This window comes from Crassostrea angulata, chromosome 8 (genome assembly GCF_025612915.1).
Source record: "Crassostrea angulata isolate pt1a10 chromosome 8, ASM2561291v2, whole genome shotgun sequence".
In the NCBI taxonomy this organism is placed as follows: Eukaryota; Metazoa; Mollusca; class Bivalvia; order Ostreida; family Ostreidae; genus Magallana; species Magallana angulata.
In genome coordinates, this window is record NC_069118.1 from 26,924,255 (window position 1) to 26,945,356 (window position 21,102).

Consider the following 21,102-nt stretch of genomic DNA (forward strand, 5'->3'; position numbering starts at 1 on the left):
AAAAGTTACATCTTTAAAACAACGCTTAAACATTGTTCTAGCATATGTATTTTGTTTAGAAATTGTGTTATATGTGATATTTAGAACTTAATATTCTCCGTTTAATATAGAAGTCACTGACCGACCACCCCCCCCCCCCCCCCATTCATAAAATCATTTAGTTTCTTGATCCGATTTTACTTGATCTTTGATCTTGGACCTTTGATATCAACTTAGTACCATTCTAGATTACTGTACTAATTACCAGACCAATTCGTTCATTATTAACAGAGTTATAAACTTTTTGGCATTTGAGTTTCAATCGTCGTGTTTGACATGTACTGTACAAAAAAATTCTAACTCCCGAGCCATTCACTCAATTCTAATGAAAATTTGTGAAAATAAACCTCGGACCCCATTCTTATTGCCTGTCAAATATGCAGCGGATTGAACAATTAAGAATAATCAAACGGCGTTTATAGCCTATACGCAGAAATAAAATTTACACACTACACGCACCGACCCCCCCCCCCCATTCACAAAATCATTAAGTGTTTCTGGACTGATTTTACTGAATCTTTCATCTTGAACCTTTGATATCAACTTAGTACCATTCTAGATTACTGTACTAATTACCAGACAAATTTGTTCACTTTTAAGAAAGTTTTGAATTTTTGGACATTTGACTTTCGATTGGCGTGCTTGACATGTACTGTAGAAAAAAATTCTAACTCCCGAGCCCCTCACTCAATCCTAATGAAATTTTGTGTAAATGTACTTCGGACCTCATTTTTATTGTCTGCCAAATATGCAGCGGATTGAACAATACAGAATAATCAAACGGCGCTTATAGCCTATACGCAGAAATAAAATTTACACACTACACGCACCGACCCCCCCCCCCCCCTATTCACAAAATCATTAAGTTTTTCTGGACTGATTTTACTGAATCTTTCATCTTGGACCTTTATTTTCAAGCTAGATCCATTCTAGATTACTGTACTAATTACCAGACCAATTCGTTCACTTTTAAGAGAGTTTTGAATTTTTGGACAATTGAGTTTCGATTGGCGTGCTTGACATGTACTGTAGAAAAAAATTTTAACTCCCGAGCCCCTCACTCAATCATAATGAAATTTTGTGTAAATGTACCTCGGACCCCATTCTTTTTGTCTGCCAATTATGCAGCGGATTGAACAATACAGAAGAAATTCCTGAGATCAAGCGGCGTTTATAGTCTGTACGGGGACTTCAAATTTACACAGTACAAGGGATGTAAGCAGCTGCGTAATATTTCTGTTGCATGTATATTTCTTGTTTTCCGTTTAGTCTGTATCTACGATAGCGTGTGAACTACTAATGAATGTTAAAACTGTGGAAATTACTGTCACAATAAATTTAATAAATTTACGTGTTTCTGATTTCGTTGTTTCTACATTTTTAATGATTTTATCAATCCTGTTGAAATAAAACAGTCAAACACAATAGTAAACGACACGAAAAAAAATCTCAACACTGAAATACATGTGTAAAATGCATCAGTCATTGCTTTAGGACTTTACTTCCCCTAATTATCGTTAACCGTTTCCGAGATCCACACCTCAAAATTCTACTTTCGATTTATTTACGACGAAAATCAAGCTCGGGTCTTTTCACCCCCCTCCAGACAAAAACACGCATCAATATTTCAAATGACTTCGCACTGTTACCAAACTTGTGTAGTCAGGCATCTCACACATCGTTCCTCATCTCATACAAAAATTCAGCTCCTGTCCCGGGCGGAAACGCCCCAAATTCAAAGAGAAATTCGGGAATTATTTCGCGTCAGCCATGTTTTGACGTGAACCTTCAATGAAATGACTGTTATGCCGGAGCCAAGATTTCTTCTTTCTCTCTATTTCTTTCTCTCCATTTGTTTTTGTTGTTTTCTGTTTTTTAACTAAAATATTCAACATAAAGTGGTTGTTGGACTGTAGTACAAGTTGAAAACACTCGTACATTAAGATTTAGACAAAAACAGTCTTAAATTATTAGGGTCTTCCGTCTTCAGCAAAAGGCCTTTCTATTATTCTATTGTTTCTTTTTCACTTTCCTTAAGGAATTATTATTCCAACGGAAAACCTTATTAGGGTCTTCCGTTTTCAACGGAAGACCCTCTTGTTATTCTTCGGTTTCTTTTTATTATTATACTTTTTCTCTTTTTTCTGACTTCTTTTCGGCTTCATAATTCAAAAAGTTTTCAACCGATTTTTATGAAACTTTCAGAGATAATGTGCAATTATAGTGTCCCAAAGATGTTAAAGTTTCTATAGCAACATCACTTCCGTTTTTACGTTACGTCATTTTTAAAATTTTCAAAAAGTCATTTTGTCCGCGACTTTTTTCAAAAACGCTTTAAGAAAAAAAGTTGAATTTTTTTGAGCTTATATATTGATCGTTTTGCCTCTGTAATAAGGCTGGAAATGATAATCCGTCACTTCCGGTCGAAACCGGAAGTAAATCAAATTTTTCGAAAAAATGAATTTTTCGATCAAATAAAAACCGATATGTATTTTGTAGAGATTTATAAGCTGAATCTATCACCGAAAACTGTTTTTAAATCGGACGATGCATTACAGAGATATCGGGGTTTAAATATTGATTTTTCCGGAAATTTTGTTTCCGTGTCCATGGTTTAAAAAATAGCGTAATGTTAAAAGTAAAATTAACTCGTACCAAAAATAATTGGTAAGTCGTACTTGAACACATTCGGATTTTTTTGTTAAGTCGTTCTTGAAATCGGAAAGGTTTTTGTTAAGTCGTACATAAAATCATTCGTATTTTGTTAAGTCGTACCAGGAATAATTCCATTTTTTTCATCTTTTTATTTTAGTTACCTTTGGTATTGGTTTAAGAGCTCTGCTTCTTACAGGAACTTCCAGCTTTACTTCCGACATTAACGGAAGACACACTCGTTGCTTTGCAACGAGCTTTGCTCTAGTTGTTATAATTGTTATTGCTTTGTTTCTTTTTCCCTATTCTTATTAGGGTCTTCCGTTTCCAACGGAAGACCCTCTTGTAATTCTTTTGTTTCGTTTTATTATTATTAGGATCTTCCGTCTTCAGCGGAAGACCCTTCTATTATTCTATTGTTTCTTTTTCACTTTTCCTATTAGGGTCTTCCGTTTTCAATGGAAGACCCCCTTGTTATTCTTCCGTTTCTTTTTTATTAGGTTTTCAACGGAAGACCCTCTTGTTATTCTTCGGTTTCTTTTTTGGGTCTTCCGTTTCCAACGGAAGACCCTATTGTTTTTCTTCGGATTCTTTTTCATTATCATTATTCTTCGTCTGACTTATTTTGTGGCTTATATCTCAAAAACTATTCAACCGATTTCCACGAAATTTTTAAAACTTGTTTGGTATTGTAAATACTCGAGGTTATTAAAATTTGAACTTATGACGTCACATCCGGTTTCAGAAACTGACGATTTTGTAAATCTTTAAGGGTCATTTTGTCCACGCATCTCCTTCGAAACTAATCAAGATAGAAGCTTGAAATTTTCAGGGATTGTAGATAAATGTATGTAGATGTACCCCATTGCCTTCACTTATGAAAATTGTGCAAGGCTTTGATGCTCACCTGAACCTGAAAATAAGCACCAAATTTTTCCACGAAATTTTTGAACATTTTCTGAAATATTTTTTAATGTATACATATTTTCTTAAATATTGTAATGCAAAAGATGTTTATTTTTGCAAGACCTTTTATTTGATATCAAGGAAAAGGGGCTGGCCTCTTAAATGAGGGGCCAAGAGGGCTCTAAAGTTTTTTTACAATAACCTTTTATTGAACAATAATTTGTTATCAATCATAGAAGCAAAAATGTTTATTGTACAACTGTTCATCTATACAGTGCCATAGCTAAGTCATATATTACGTAATTAGGGGTTTCAAGGGGCCGGAAGTTCAAAACTTTGATCATTTATATCGGAAAAAGTAGAAACATTTTAAAAAGCAATGTAGAACAAAAGTTGCTCAAAATAATGTTCTGTACAATATGCCACCTTAACTTTTTTTGACAGCCCCATTAAGGAGTTTAAGGGTCGGCCCCTAAAACACATTTGTACAGATATCTCGAGAACAGTAAACACTTTGTGAACACTTGGTGAACTAAATATGTTTACATTTGCAAGACCTTTAATTTGATATCAAGAAAAAGAGGCTGGCCCCTCAAATTAGGGACCAAGAGGGCTCTAAAATCTTCTTATAATAACTCTTTACTGAACAAAAATTTGTTATTAATTACAGAAGCAAAAATGTTCACTGTACAGCTGTTTATCTTTACAGTACCATAGCCAAGTCATATATTACGTAATTAGGGGTTTCAAGGGGCCAGAAGTTCAAAACTTTGATCATTAATATCTGAAAAAGACGAAATAATTTGAAAAGCAATATAGAACACAAAATGTTAAGAATAATGTTCTTAACAATATGGCAACTAAAAATGTTTGTTGGTTGCCTGGTAAGGAGTTAAAGGGTCGGCCCCTAAAATACAGCTGTTCAGATATCTCGAAAACGTTTATCAATTCGTGAATACATGTGAACAAAATATGTTTACATTTGCAAGACCTTTTATTTGTTATAAAGAAAAAAGGGCTGGCCCCTCAAATTAGGGGCTAAAAGGGCTAGTAAGTCTTTTTATGATAACTTTTTTCTAAGCGATAATTTGATATTTTATCATTTAGCAAAATTAAAGAACTTTTTAAAGCTTAATCTAACTCTGAAAATCGTTTTAAAATCGGACCATGCACTACAGAAAATTGGGGTTTAAAATTTGATTTTTCCGGATATTTGGATTCCGCGTTCATGGTTTAAAAAATAGAGTGAAGTTAAATGTAAAGATAATTCGTATCAAAAATAATTGTCAAGTTGTACATGAACACATTAGGGTTTATTTTGTTAAGACATTCTTGAAATCGGAAAGGTTTTTGTTAAGTCGTATTTAAAATCATTAACATTTTGTTAAGTCGTACCAAGAATTATTCTATTTTTTTCTTATTGTTTTAGTTACTCTTGTTCTTGGCTTAAGAACTCTGCTTCTTACAGGTACTTCTAGCTTTTCTCTCGACATTAACGGAAGACCCACTCGTTGCTTTGCAACGAGCTTTGCTCTAGTTATTATTATTACATGTATACTTTTTCCTTTTTTTTCTGACTCCTTCTCGGCTTTATAACTCAAAAAGTTTCCAACCGATTTTGATGAAATTTTTAGAGACAATGTGACAATATTTTTCCTCAAAGATGTTAAAGTATTTTTGACAACGTCACTACCGTTTTTACGTAACGTCATTTTTAAAATTTTCAAAAAGTCATTTTGTCCGCGGCGTTTCTCAAAAATGCTTTCTGATCAAATCAAAAACGAATGCGTGTTTTCTAGAGCTGATTAAGCTGATTCTAACACTGAAAGCCGTTTTAAAATCGGACGATGCATTACAGAGATATCGGTGTTTAAAAATTGATTTTTCCGGAAATTTTGATTCCGCGTCCTTGGTTTAAAAAATAGCAAAATGTTTATCGTTAAGTTAACTCGTACCAAAAATAATTGTTAAGTTGTACTTAAAACTTTCGGATTTTTTTTTGTTAAGTCGTTCTTGAAATCAGAAAAGTTTTTGTTAAGTCGTACTTAAAATCATTCGTATTTTGTTTAGTCGTACCAGGAATAATTCGATTTTTTTCATTTTTTTATTTTAGTTACTCTTGTTGTTAGTTAAAGAGCTCTGCTTCTTACAGGAACTTCAAGCTTTACTTCCGACATAAACGGAAGACCCACTCGTTGCTTTGCAATGAGCTTTGCTCTAGTTATTATTATACTTTTTCTTTTTTTTCTTGACTCCTTCTCGGCTTTATAACTCAAAAAGTTTCCAACTGATTTTAATCAAACTTTCAAAGATTATGTGAAAATATTATCGCTCAAAGATGTTAAAGTTTTGTTTAAAATGTCACTTCCGTTTTGACGTAACGTCAATTTTAAAATTTTCAAAAAGTCATTTTGTCCGCGGCGTTTCTCAAAAACGCTTTATGATAGAGGCTTTAAATTTTCAATGGTTATGATTTGGTCGATTTAGCTCTGTAATAAGGCTGGAAATAAAAATCTGTCCCTTTCGGTCCAAACCGGAAGTGAAACAATTTTTTCGATAAAATGAATTTTCTGATCGAATTAAAAACAAAATAAGTGTTTCTTAAAGCTTATTAAACTGAATCTAACACTGAAAACCGTTTTAAAACCGGACGATGCATTACAGAGATATCGGGATTTAAAAATTGATTTTTCCGGAAATTTTGATTCCGCGTCGTTGGTTTAAAAAATAGCGTAATGTTCAAAGTAAAATTAACTCGTACCAAAAATAATTGTAAAGTCGTACTTGAACACATTTGCATTTTTTTTGTTAGCTCGTTCTTGAAATTAGGAAGGTTTTTGTTAAGTCGTGCTTAAAATCATTCGGGTTTTGTTAAGTCGTACCAGGAATATTTCGATTTTTTTCATCTTTTTATTTTAGTTACGCTTGTTATTGGTTTAAGAGCTCTGCTTCTTACAGGTACTTCCAGCTTTTCTTCCGACAATAACGGAAGACCCACTCGTTGCTTTGCAACGAGCTTTGCTGTAGTTCTTATTAAGGTCTTCCATTTTCCAACGGACGACCTTATTGTTTTCGTTCGGTTTCTTTTTCCCTATTATTATTTTTTTTTCTTACAAAATTTGTGCAGGCGATTTCTTGGAAATGGCTGAACCGATTTTCGTGAAACTTTCAGATCGAATAGATATTAATCCGAACTTAATATACATTTTTTTTATTTTGATGACGTCATTTCCATTCTTGAGAAAATGACGTTTTAGCGATTTTCAGAGGGTCGGCTTGTCCAGGGATCTTCTCCTAAACGGTAAAAGATATTGAGTTCAAACTTTCAGGGATTGTAGACAAGAGATTGTAGATGTGCAATTTTGCATTCATATTTGCCATGCTTAAAAGGCGTTAAGGATATGTGAACCTGACAAAAACAAGTTCATTGCGCAACGCGAACTGTCGTCTGGCGACAAGCAATCGTATTTCACATCGACGGTTTATTTGCTTAATTTAAGGTTTAAAACAGTGATATAAAATGTGTAAGTTTATGAATATGCATAAAATATAATTTATATCAACATTTACATCAAAAGGTTTTACTTTTTTAATCATTTACAAACTTAAAGTTTACGACATACTTGCGCCGATTTCCGGTAATTTCCCAAATCTCGATGTAAACAACAAGTCGGAATGACAAAAACTGATGGATATTATTAGTGTATGACGAATATTGCGAACACAAACTGATGTCGGGTGTCATAAAAAGGGAATGGAAAAAAGGACGAGACCATACACCAGTTCCCTGTGATCTAAACCTGCCATTTGCAAGCAGTAAGCATGGTAGGTGTCTTATCATGACATGTGCTATATTGTATTATGTTAACGTTACAGATTATTATGCTCGTATATTATCCACGTGAAAACAATATCGCCTAGCCTATATGCAGAATAGCTACACAATAATCTTAATTTGTTCAAACATAAAAATTATTCATTGTTAATTCAGTCAGTGTTTGTAATTAAAATAATCACAATTTTAGTTCGAATTTTCTTAAATGAAATTAACCATCTGATGATAAATGGTAAGGTTGAACGCATAGAGGGCCCTGAGTTTACTCTAGCATATGACAAGCTTATTTACCAACATTTACTCACAAAATATTTTTAGTCTAACACTTTCATGCACATTAGCTTGAACAGTATATTTGTAAGGAATAGGTTATATGTTTGTATTGATGATTTTTTTAGCACATACAGTATAGTTCATAACATGAAGAATTAATCTTTTATTCACTATCAATAACTGATAATGTTGATTCTCTGTACTGTGAACACATTTGAACAGCTGACTGATATTCACCTTTATTGAACTGTAAAAATCAAAGTACAGTTGAAAGAAAAATTAGTATATCATGGTTTATCGGTTGATAGAATTGCTCACATCATATTTAGATTTCATGTGCTGGGTTCATTATTGTTACAAATTCTTATTTTTTTCCCATTATTTTCAAATCATTAAAACGCAAGATTTCTAAATACACACAGTTAAGTAACATTAATTTAAATTTTCAAGATTAGAATAAAATGTTGACAAGTTTCACCTGATATCAAATTTTATATAGAATAATCCATTTAATATATAAGGTTCTGTCTGTCTATGTTGCATACACTTTCATGATATGCCTATATGAATTTTATTTTTCTACATGTAGATTCTTAAGATCATCCTTTCATATAAGTCCTTCTTATATGTTATAAGTAATAGTACCAGTAATATCAGGGTTTTTTTTTAATACAGACTTTTCAAACCTCCAAGAGATGAGAACATCACTGGTATGTGTTAACGAGGTCATTCCTAATACAAGACACAATGCGGAAAAATATAAGACTAATGTAAAGAACTGAAACCATGAGTGATGAAGAGAAGAGCTGATAATCAGATTATTGTCTCTGTTATGTTCATCCTGATAAAGCCTTTCCCGATTGATGCCCTGGATCATTTATTTGGTAATTTAAGGATGACAATATTTATTTCAACATTTATGATATAATATTAAGACAATTAATAAGCAGCACAACATATCCTGAAATATGAAACTGGACCAAACCAGTGATAATCTACCATTTATGATTTATTACATTTACTTGGATTTGAAAACCATTTCTGAAACTCCAAAAGTCATGAATAATTTGGACATATAATGCATACAATTAAGAATTAGTATTGTAAAAGAATATATATTATGATAATGCATTTGCTATAAGAAATACAATTGATAGATATCAATTCAAAAGGTATTTATACTGACCAAGTGCAGTAATGAAGTTTGTAATGGCTATATACTGTTCATGTGGAGAAACTGGTTTTTAAAATATATGTCTTATGTTTATAATTATGTTTAATTTGATGATTGCATAGTATATCAAATCATCATTTCTGTCTATTAGTGTCTGTCTGTCCATCCATTTATCTGTATGAAGTCTGTTTTATTTTATAACCCTGGTGAGGTTACTGATGTAGATCAAGTTGAGATCATCATTATGACACTTATATACAACAAGCCTCACAGAAAATATCAGTCCTCTTAAATTACAGTTTTTGAATGAGTTATGAATGTATGGTTGAGTAAAATTTTTATTTTAAATATTTTTTGAAATGATTTTTGTGAATAAGAATATTTTTGTTATAACTTATCCTTATCTATATTTTTATCATTTTTGCATGAAAAAAAATATACATATCCTAGTTAGGCCACACCAATATAATTTCTTGCTTGTCGGACATTAAGTGGAAAAGGGTACAAGCGGGCTAGCGATAAAATAATCCGATTATTATTTTTTGTAGCCAAAATTTTGAGGCGGTCCATAATGATATGATTTGTAAAGTTTTATTTAAATACGAGCATGCAGGATCCAATAAAAAAGAAATTTAATTGGTGTGGCCTTCCACATTTTCTATATTTTAGTTCAAATTGAGGCTGAACCATTGTAATATATTACCCTGCATAATCATTCTGATAAAGTCTCAATCATACATTATAAATAGCATCAAGACCAATATGGGGACCAAGGAAGGGTTCAAAGTTCAAAGGAATCATAGGATTGCATACAATCATGTATATACATAAGGACAAATCATAAATCATTTCAGAATCTGCAGTGTTGTTTAGTCCAATCAGATAATATGATTTAAAGAATTATCATGATTAAGTATCAAATTTCATTTTTATACCTGTAATCATTTGAAAGGTTCTCCTATTTTTCGACACCCATTTTAATGCAATACCTTACAAATCAGACAAAACTTTTAAAGATTGATAGAGGAAATTCAAATTAATTACAATCAGTATATGATTTTTATGAAACCTGTAATTTATTTGGTTTGATTGTATTTTAAATCTTTCAACAAAGGCTTAATAAAGATTGTGTGTATTAAAGTTTCCATGCATGTTTTTCTTTTTTGTGTACAGAGACTAGAGTTTCTTGATTTTATCAGATGCACAACTATGACACTATGTTAATTACCATTAAAATAAACTCTTTAGGAAGTGAAAAAATTGTTAAATTAAAGAATCATTTTCTCTTTATATGATTGGTTTTTAGAAATACTACCATTTATGGCAGTGTTGACTTTCATGAAGCGCGCAGAGTGATTTTTTGTAAAAGTCAGATCAGAGGAAATTCGGATTTTCAGCCTTTTTAATTCAATTAGTTGTAGTATTTACAACACAACTCCTTTAATTTTGTTCGACAAGAACTTATGCAGGTTCACAGTATAACTAGTTGAAAGAAATCGCCATTTAAAACTGAATTATACGTCTTTTTTTAACAGCATGTAGGGTTTGTAGCATCTATTTCAATAGAGATCAGAGGAAATTCAGACGTTATTATCTATTTTTCTAATTCACGAACATGCCAATTATTGATTACTAATTTTTTGCTATTTATCATTTCTTCAAAATTACATAAAAAAAATAAGAGTGTAATTATAGGAAATTGTATTTTTTGCAATTTTTCTAGCTCGGGTCACGTCAAAAAATGTCACTTTTTTAGTGGTCAGAGGAAATTCAAACTAAAATAGCGGATTAAATAAAAGGAATTCTTATAATCCATTTTCAGATAAATAGAGTATTTTATTAACCTTTTTAATATTTTGGTGAGAAAAGTTTTCTAGTTAATTGTAAATATGTCTTTTATGACATTTTAAATTTGCATTTAAGGTTTTTTGTCTCGTTCTAATTTTTTGAACATGGGTAAGTTTGAAGGTCGTTGCCATGGAAACGAACTCACGAACATATGCTTAAAATGTCTTTTTTGACAAAAACAAATGGATTAGAGTCTGTTTAAACAATTTTTTCAATTATTCAATTAGTTTCATGTCAGGTTCACATGTCCTTAAAGTTCGCCCGGTCCCGAAAACTGAGATGAAAAAAACGTCGTAATTTTTCATGGTTTTCATAGTTTATCTTTTTCCTGAAAAATATTTTGTTAACACATGTAATGCAAAAAAGGTTTATATTTACAAGACCTTTCATTTGATATCAAGAAAAAGGGGCTGACCCCTAAAATTAGGGAACCAAAGGGCTCTAAAGTCTTTAATATGTAGCCCTTTACTGAGAGATATTTTGTGAAATGTTAAAGAAGCAAATATGTTTATCTCACAGTTATGTATCCAAGCAGTGTAATGATTTTATTATGTGTTACATAATTAAGGGTTTTTAGGGGCCAAAAGTCCAAAAGTTTGATCACCCATATCTCAGAAAGGAAAAATATTTTGTAGTGCAATACAGAAGAAAAGTTGTTCAAATGAATGTTCTTAACAATATGCAACCTTCAAAATTTCGTTAAACGGCCCCTATAAGGAGATTAGGGATCGGCCCCAAAAACCTTCTTTCTCATATATCTCCAGAACAGTAACGATTTTCTAAACACTTGTTGAACAAAATTTGTTAAGAATTAAATGACCTTTCATTTAATATCAAGAAAAAAGGGCTGGCCCCCTCAAATAAGGGGATCAAAGGACTCTAAAGTCTTTAATCTGTAGCCCTTTACTTAAAGCTATTTTATGAAATGTTATAGACGCAAATATGTTTATATCACAGTTATGTATCCAAGCAATGTAATGCTTTTATTATGTGTTACGTAATTAAGGGTTTTTAGGGGCCGAAAGTCCAAAATTTTGATCACCCATATCTTAGATAGGAAAAATATATTGTAATGCAATGCAGAAGATTTTAAAAGATGTTTAAAATTATGTTCTTAACAATGTGCAAGCTTCAAAATTACGTTAAACGGCCCCATTAAAGGGATAAGGGATCGGCCCCTAAAACCTTCTTTCTCACATACCTCCAGAATATCTCATTCATATGTTAGAAAGGAAAAATATTTTAAATTGCAGTAAAGAAGAAAAATTGTTTAAAATGATGTTGTTAACAATATGCAACCTTCAAATTTTCGTAAAACGGCCACTATAAGGAGAAAAGGGATCGGCCCCTAAAACCTTCTTTCTCATATATCTCAAGAACGGTAACGAATTTTTAAACACTTGATGACAAAATGTGTTTAGAATTAAATGTCCTTTCATTTGATTCCAAGAAAAAGGGGCTGGCCCCTTAAATTAGGGTATCAAAGGGCTCTAAAAATATTTATGTATAGCCCTTTAATGAGAGCCATTTTGTGAAAGGTTAGTAAAGCTAGATTAGGTATAATACATTTATATATCCTAACAATATAATGACTTGCTCTTGCGTTACCCAATTAGGGTTTTTAGGGACCAGATGTAAACAAATTTAATCTTTTCAATCTTATTTGGAAGAAATGCAAGTATTTTAAAAAGCAATGTAATAGAACTTTAAAAAAGCGATACATTATAGCATTAGTACTTCATTCCTTTTTCCATATCATGTTTTGTTGTCGAAAATCAAAGTCGATGATGTCATATTTTCTTCTAAAAATCGTACGGAAGACCTCTTCGTTGCTAGCAACGAGATCGTGTCTAGTTATTATTATTTTTCTGCCTTTTTTGTGCCCGCGATTTCTCAGAAACGTCTCGGCCGATTTCAATCAAATTTTAGGATGTGATAGATAGTGGTCTGAACTTGATTGGAAATGTTTTGTATTGATGACGTCACATCCGTTTTTGAGATATTGAGATTTTTCTAATTTTTATATGGGTATTTTGTCTTCTGTTGTTCTCCTCAACTATAAGAGATATTAAGCTCAAATTTTTACGGTAGGTAAAGGAAAGATTGAAGTTTTGCATGATTGTTGTTTTGTATGTTTAGCACTACTGGCGCTAAAGCTCGCTATGGCTCGAAAATTGACATTAAAAAGCGTCGTGAATTTTTGTGCTTTTCTCTCTTTATCTCTTTTCTGGAAAATATTTTGTTAAAACATGTAATGTAAAAAAAGTTTATATTTACAAGACCTTCCTGCTGATATCAAGAAAAAGGGGCTGGCCCCTCAAATTAGGGACCTAGAAGGCTCTAAAGTCTTTTACCTATAACTCTTTACCGGGGGATATTTTGTAATAGATTATAGAAGCAAATATGTTTATCGCACAGTTATGTATTCAAGCAATGTAATGATTTTATGATGTGTTACGTAATTTAGGGTTTTTGGGGGCCAAAAGTACAAAATTTTGATCACCCATATCTCAGAAAGGAAAAATATTTTGAAATGCAGTACAGAAGAAAAGTTGTTCAAAATGATGTTTTAACGAAATGCAACCGTCAAAATTTCGTTAAACGCCCCCTAAAAGGAGATAAGGATCGGCCCCTAAAACCTTCTTTCTCATATATCTCTAGAACGGTAACAAATTTCTAAACACCTGTTGAACAAAATTTGTGTAGAATTAAATGAACTTTTATTTAATATCAAGAAAAAGGGGCTGGCCCCTGAAATTAGGGGACCAAAGGGCTCTAAAGTCTTTAATCTGTAGCCCTTTACTGAGAGATATTTTGTGAAATGTTATAGAAGCAAATGTGTTTATCTTATAGTTATGTATTCAAGCAATGTAAAGATTTTATCATGTGTTACGTAATTAAGGAGTTTTAGGGGCCAAAAGTCAAAAATTTTGATCACCCATATCTCAGAAAGGAAATATATATTGAAATGCAATACAGAAGAAAAGTTGTTCAAAATGATGTTCTCAAAAAATCAAACCTTCAAAATTTTCTTAAACGGCCCCAATAAGGAGTTATGGGATCGGCCCCTAAAACCTTCTTTCTCTTATATCTCCAGAACGGTAACGAATTTCTAAACACTAAATCTTGTTAACAAAATGTGTTCAGAATTAAATGTCCTTTCATTTGAATCCAAGAAAAAGGGATTGCCCCTTAAGTTAGGGGATCAAAGGGCTCTTAAATCTTTTATCTATAGCCCTTTAATGAGAGCCATTTTGTGAAAGGTTATTAAAGCTAGATTAGGTATAATACGTTTATATATCCTAACAATATAATGAATTTCTCTTGCGTTACCCAATTAGGGTTTTTGAGGGACCAGAGGTAAACAAGTTTGATCTTTTCTATCTTAATTGAAAGAAATGCAAGTATTTAGAAAGCAAGAGAACTTATAAAAAGCGATACAATAAAGCATTAGTACTTCACTCCTTTTTCCATAATATGTTTTGTTGTCGAAAATCAAAGTCAATGATGTCATATTTCATTCAAAAAATCGAACGGAAGACCTCCTCGTTGCTCGCAACGAGATCGTGTCTAGTTATTTTTCTTTTTTTTCTTACAAATTTTGTGCACGCGATTTCTCAACAACGGCTCAACCGATTTTCATTAAACTTTCAGATCTGATAGATAGTCATCTGAACCTTATAGGTGTTTGATTTTAGTGATGACATCACTTCCGTTTTTGAGAAACTGACGTTCTAGCGATTTTCAGAGGTGTGGCTTGTCCCTCTAAGTTCTCCTAAACTATAAAAGATATTGAGTTCAAACTTTCAGGGATAGTAGACGAAAGATTGTAGATTTGTAATTTTATTTTCATTTTGATCTAGCTTAAAAGGCGCCGAAGCTCGCCTGGACCCGAAAATTGAGATGAAAAAAATGTCGTAATTTTTGTGGTTTTCTTTAATTATCTCATTTCTGAAAAATATTTTGTTAAAACATGTAATGTAAAAGTAGTTTTTATTTACAAGACCTTTCTTTTGAAATCAAAAAAAGGGGCTGGTCCCTCAAACAAGGTGACTAAAGGGCTTTAAAGTCTTTTATCTGTAGCCCTTTACTGAACGATATTTTGTGAAATGTTATAGAAGCAAATATGTTTATCTTACAGTTATGTATCTAAGGAATGTAATGCTTTTATTATGTGTTACGTAATTAAGGGTTTTTAGGGGCCGAAAGTCCAAAATTTTCATCACCCATATCTCAGAAACGAAAACTATTTTGAAATGCAGTACAGAAGAAAAGTTGTTCAAAATGATGTTCTCAGCAATATGCAACCATCAAAATTTCGTTAAACGGCCCCTAAAAGGAGATAAGGGATCGGCCCCTAAAACCTTCTTTCTCATATATCTCCAGAACGGAAACAAATTTCTAAACACTTGTTGACAAAATGTGTTCAGAATTAAATGACCTTTTATTTGAGATCAAGAAAAAGGGGATGGCCCCCTAAATTAGGGGATCAAAGGGCTCTAAAGTCTTTAATCTTTAGCGTTTTACTGAGAGCTATTTTGTGAAAGGTTAATTAAGCTGAATTAGATATAATACGTTTATATATCCTAATAATATAATTATTTTCTCTTGCGCTACCTTATTAGGGTTTTTTAGGAGCCAGAGGTAAAAAAGTTTAATCTTTTCTATATCAGTTTGAAGAAATGCAAATATTTAAAAAAGCAATATAAGATAAGTTTTAAAATGCGATACAAAAAGGCATTAGTTCTTCACTCTTTTTTCCATATCATGTTTGTATACCCCCCCCCCCCTCAAACAAAGTTTGGGGGGTATATAGCAATCACCTTGTCCGTCCGTCCGTCTGTCCGTCCATCTGTCTGTCTGTCTGTCTGTCTGTGCAATCGTGTCCGGTCCATATCTTTCTTATGGAGAAACATTGGAAGTTCTTACTTCACACAAAGATTGCTTATGACCTAAGGGTGTGTTATGACCTTGACCCAAGGTCATTTGGGCAAGGTCAAGGTCACTGGAAAAAAAAATTGCAAAATCCGTGTCCGGTTCATATCTTTCTTATGGAGAAACATTGGAAGTTCTTCCTTCATACAAAGATTGCTTATGACCAAAGGGTGTGTCATGACCTTGACCCAAGGTCATTCGGGCAAGGTCAATGTCACTGGCAGAAAAAGTGCAAAATTCGTGTCCGGTCCATATCTTTCTTATGGAGAAACATTGGAAGTTCTTACTTCACACAAAGATTGCTAATGACCTAAAGGTGTGTCATGACCTTGACCAAGGTCATTTGGGCAAGGTCAAGGTCACTGGCAGAAAAAATGCAAAATTCGTATCCGGTCCATATCTTTCTTATGGGGAAACATTGGAAGTTCTTACTTCACACAAAGATTGCTTATGATTAAAGGGTGTGTCATGACCTTGACCCAAGGTCAATTGAGAAAGTTCAAGGTCATTGTTTCGAAAAAGCTAAATTCTGTCTGTGTCATGTCTTGTATAAATGGAAATATTAGAAGCTAAAAATTAACAGTTTTCAAAAATAAAGCATTTGTTATTCATAGAAAATGGACAGTGAAATAGATTCATGCAATATTTTCTATAATAGCAAAAATACACGCGTTATGAATTTTTTCTTAGCGGGGGGTATCAATTGTGAGCTTCCTCACAGTACCTCTAGTTTTGTCGAAAATCGAAGTCGATGATGTCAAATTTCCTTCTCAAATCAGACGGAAGACCTCCTCGTTGCTCGCAACGAGATCGTGTCTAGTTATTATTAAGGTCTTCCGTTTCCAACGGAAGACCTTATTGTTATTGCTTTGTTTCTTTTTAGGGTCTTCCGTTTTCAACGGAAGACCCTCTTGTTATTCTTCGGTTTCTTTTTAGGGTCTTCCGTTTTCAACGGAAGACCCTCTTGTTATTCTTCGGTTTCTTTTTATTATTATACTTTTTCTTTTTTTTTCTGACTCTTTCTCGGCTTTATAACTCAAAAAGTTTACAACTGATTTTGACGAAACTTTCAGAGATTATGTGCATTTATAATATCTCAAGGTTTGTGAAGTTTCTCTGAAAACATCACTTGCATTTTTATGTTACGTCATTTTTAAAATTTTCAAAAAGTCATTTTGTCCGCAGTGTTTCTCAAAAACGCTTCAAGATAGAGGCTTGAAATTTTCAATGGTAATAATTTAATCGATTTACCTCTGTAATAAGGCTGGAAATGAAAATCCGTCACTTCCGGTCGAAACCGGAAGTGAAACAAATTTTTCGAAAAAATGAATTTTCCGATCAAATCAAAAATGAATATGTGTTTTGTAGAGCTTATTAAGCTGAATCTAACACTGAAAACCGTTTTAAAATCGGACGATGCATTACAGAGATAACGGGGTTTAAAAATTGATTTTTCCGGAAATTTTGATTCCGCGTCCTTGGTTTAAAAAATAGCGTAATGTTCAAAGTAAAATTAACTCGTACATAAAATTATTGTTAAGTCGTACTGTATCACATTTGGATTTTTTTGATAAGTCGTTCTTGAAATCAGAAAGGTTTTTGTTAAGTCGTAATTAAATTAATTCGGATTTTGTTAAGTCGTACCAGGAATAATTCGATTTTTTAAAATCTTTTTATTTAGTTACTCTTGTTATTAGTGTAAGAGCTCTGCTTCTTACAGGAACTTCCAGCTTTACTTCCGACATTAACAGAAGACCCACTCGTTGCTTTGCAACAAGCTTTGCTCTAGTTATTATTAGGGTCTTCCGTTTTCAACGGAAGACCCTCTTGTTATTCTATTGTTTTTTTTTATTATTATTAATCTTCTTGTTTTTCCTTCTGACTTCTTTTTTGCTTTATATCTCAAAAACTATTCAACCGATTTGCTAGAAATTTTCAGAGATTATGTTAAATTCTTGTCCCTTGAAGCTTTTACAGTTTCAGTCATTAAATCACTTCCGTTTTCTAGTCACGTCATTTTAAAAATTTTCAAAAAGTGATTTTGTCCAAGACTTTTCTAGTAAACGGTTGTTTATAAAGACTTGAAATTTTCTGTGATTGTAAATCTGCGGATTAACTTATGGCATTTGACCAAAAAAATGTATTTTGTCACTTCCGGTCGACACCGGAAGTGAAACAAATTTTTCGAAAAAATGAATTTTCTGATCAAATCAAAAAAGAATATGTGTTTTGTAGAGCTTATTAAGGTGAATCTAACACTGAAAGCCGTTTTCAAAACGGACGATGCATTACAGAGATATCGGGGTTTAAAAATTGATTTTTCCGGAAATTTTGATTCCGCGTCCTTGGTTTAAAAAATAGCGTAATAATCAAAGTAAAATTAATTCGTACGAAAAATAATTGTTAAGTCGTACTGTAACACATTCGGATTTGTTTGTTAAGTCGTTCTTGAAATTGGAAAGATTTTTGTTAAGTCGTACTTGAAATAATTCGGATTTTGTTAAGTCGTACCAGGAATAATTCGATTTTTTCATCTTTTTATTTAAGTTACTATCGTTGTTTGTTTAAGAGCTCTGCTTCTTACAAGAACTTCCACCTTTACTTTCGACATTAACGGAAGACCCACTCGTTGCTTTGCAACGAGCTTTGCTCTAGTTACGGTCTTCCGTTTCCAACGGAAGACCTTATTGTTATTGCTTTGTTTCTTTTTCCCTATTATTATTCTTGTTTTTTTTCTTACGCATTTTTGTGCAGGCGATTTCTTGGAGATGGCTCAATCGATTTTCATAAAACTTTCAGATCCGATAGATATTTATTTGAACTAAAAACATATTTTTTTATTATGATGACGTCACTTCCGTTCTTGAGATAATGACGTTTTAGCGATTTTCAGAGGGTCGGCTTGTCCAGGGATCTCCTCCTAAAAAGGTAAACAATATTGAGTTCAAACTTTCAGGGATTGTAGACAAGAGACTGCAGATGTGCTATTTGGCATTCATATTTGTCATGCTCAAACGGCGTTAAAGCTCGCCTGGTCCCGAAAATCGAGACTAAAAAAACGTCGTAATTTTTCATGGATTTCTTAGTTTATCTCTTTTCTGAAAAATATTTTGTTAACACATGTAATGCAAAAAAAGTTTAAATTTACAAGACCTTTCATTTGATATCAAGAAAAAGGGGCTGGCCCCTCAAATTAGGGGACCAAAGGGCTCTAAAGTCTTTAATCTGGAGCCCTTTACTGAGAGATATTTTGTGAAATGTTATAGAAGCAAATATGCTTATCTCACAGTTATGCATCCAAGCATTGTAATGATTTTTGTTATGTGTTACGTAACTAAGGGGTTTTAGGGGCCAAAAGTCCAAAATTTCGATCACCCATATCTCAGAAAGGAAAAATATTTTGTAATGCAATACAGAAGAAAAGCTGTTCAAAATGATGTTCTTAACAATATGCAACCGTCAAAATTTCGTTAAACAGCCCCTAAAAGGAGATAAGGGATCGTCCCCTAAAACCTACTTTTTCATATATCTCCAAAGCGGTAACGAATTTCTAAACACTTGTTGAACAAAATGTGTTCGGAATTAAATGACCTTTTATTTGATATCAAGAAAAAGGGGCTGGCCCCTCAAATAAGGGGACGAAAGGGCTCTAAAGTCTTTTATCTGTAGCCCTTTACTGAGGGATATTTTGTGTACAGTTATAGAAGCACATATGTTTATTTTACAGTTATGTATCTAATCAATGTAATGATTTTATCATGTGTTACATAATAAGGGGTTTTTAGGGGCCAGCATTATAGAACTTTGATCACCAATATCTCAGAAAGGAAAAATATTTTGAAATGCAGTAAAGAAGAAAAGATACTCAGAATGATGTACTAAATAATATGCAAATTTCAAAATTTTGTTAAACAGCCCCTATAAGGAGTTTAGGAATCAGCCCCTTAAACCTTCTTTCCCATATATCTCAAGAACGGTAACGAATTTCTAAACAGTTGGTAAACAAAATGTGTTGAGATTTTAATGACCTTTTATTTGATATCAAAAAGGGGCTGGCCCCTCAAATTAAGGAACTAATGGGCTCTTAAATTTTCATTTGTAGCTCTTGACTGAGGGAAATAAAATGAAAGGCTATAGCAGCAAATATGTTTATCTTACAGTTCTATATCCAGGTAATGTAATGATTTATTCAAGTGTATTAGAATAAGGATTTTTTAGGGGTCAAGAGTCCAAAAACTATGACCACCTATATCTCAAAAAGGAAAATATTTTGAAATGCAGTGTAGAAGAAAAGATGCTCAAAATGATGTACTTTGCAACCTTTAAAATTTGGTTCAGTGGCTCCAATAAGGAGGTAAGGAACTGGCCCCTAAAACTTTTTTTCTCAGATATCTCAAGAACGGTGACGAATTTCTAAACACTTGTTATAAACAATGTTCTTTTCCCTGAAACAAAATAGTATCTGGCCTTTTGAATGTAGACCCCGTTTTTCTATTCTAAATCATGTTTAGCTGTTAAATAGCAAAATCAAGATCGAACATATATCTCAAATTCTTAAATCAGACGGAAGACCCCCTCGTTGCTCGCAACGAGATCGTGTCTAGTTAGGGTCTTCCGTTTTCAACGGAAGACCCTCTTGTTATTCTTCGGTTTCTTTTTATTATTATACTTTTTATTTTTTTTTCTGACTTCTTTTCGGCTTCATAACTCAAAAAGTTTTAAACCGATTTTTATGAAACTTTCAGAGATTATGTGCAATTATTATGCCTCGAAGATGTTAAAGTTTCTTTAGTAACGTCACTTCCATTTTTACGTTACGTCATTTTTAAAATTTTCAAAAAGTCATTTTGTCCTCGGCTTTTTTCAAAAGCGCTCCGAGATAGAAAGTTGAAATTTTTCGTGCTTATATATTGATCGTTTGGCCTTTGTAATAAGGCTGGAAATGAAAATCTGTCACTTCCGGTCGAAACCGGAAGTGAAACAAATTTTTCGAAAAAATGAGTTTTCTGATCAAATCAAAAATGAATATGTGTTTTGTAGACCTTATCAAGCTGAATCTAACACTGAAAGCCGTTTTAAAATCAGATGATGCATTACAGAGATATCGGGGTTTAAAAATTGATTTTTCCGGAAATTTTGATTCCGCGTCCTTGGTTTAAAAAAAAACGTAATGTTCAAAGTAAAATTAACTCGTACCAAAAATAATTGTTAAGTCGTACTGTAACACATTCGGATATTTTTTTGTTAAGTCGTTCTTGAAATCTTAAAAGTTTTTGTTAAGTCGTACTTAAAATCATTCGTATTTTGTTAAGTCGTACCAGGAATAATTCGATTTTTTTCATCTTATTTTAATTACTCTTGTTGTTGGTTTAAGAGCTCTGCTTCTTACAGAAACTTCCAGCTTTACTTCCCACATTTACGGAAGACCCACTCGTTGCTT

At 32.6% G+C, this 21,102-nt stretch overlaps 1 protein-coding gene and 1 long non-coding RNA gene across 2 annotated transcripts in view; one reads left to right on the top strand and one right to left on the bottom strand.

Annotated features, from left to right (window-relative positions):
• LOC128158707 (beta-1,4-N-acetylgalactosaminyltransferase bre-4-like) overlaps window positions 1-21,102 on the bottom strand; it is an 80,708-nt gene that overhangs the window by 5,178 nt on the left and 54,428 nt on the right. The window lies entirely within an intron of this gene.
• On the top strand, window positions 5,924-8,831 carry LOC128158708 (uncharacterized). Its single transcript, XR_008240031.1, has 3 exons — window positions 5,924-5,937; window positions 7,176-7,422; window positions 8,381-8,831. It is a non-coding gene; the product is annotated as an uncharacterized LOC128158708 (long non-coding RNA).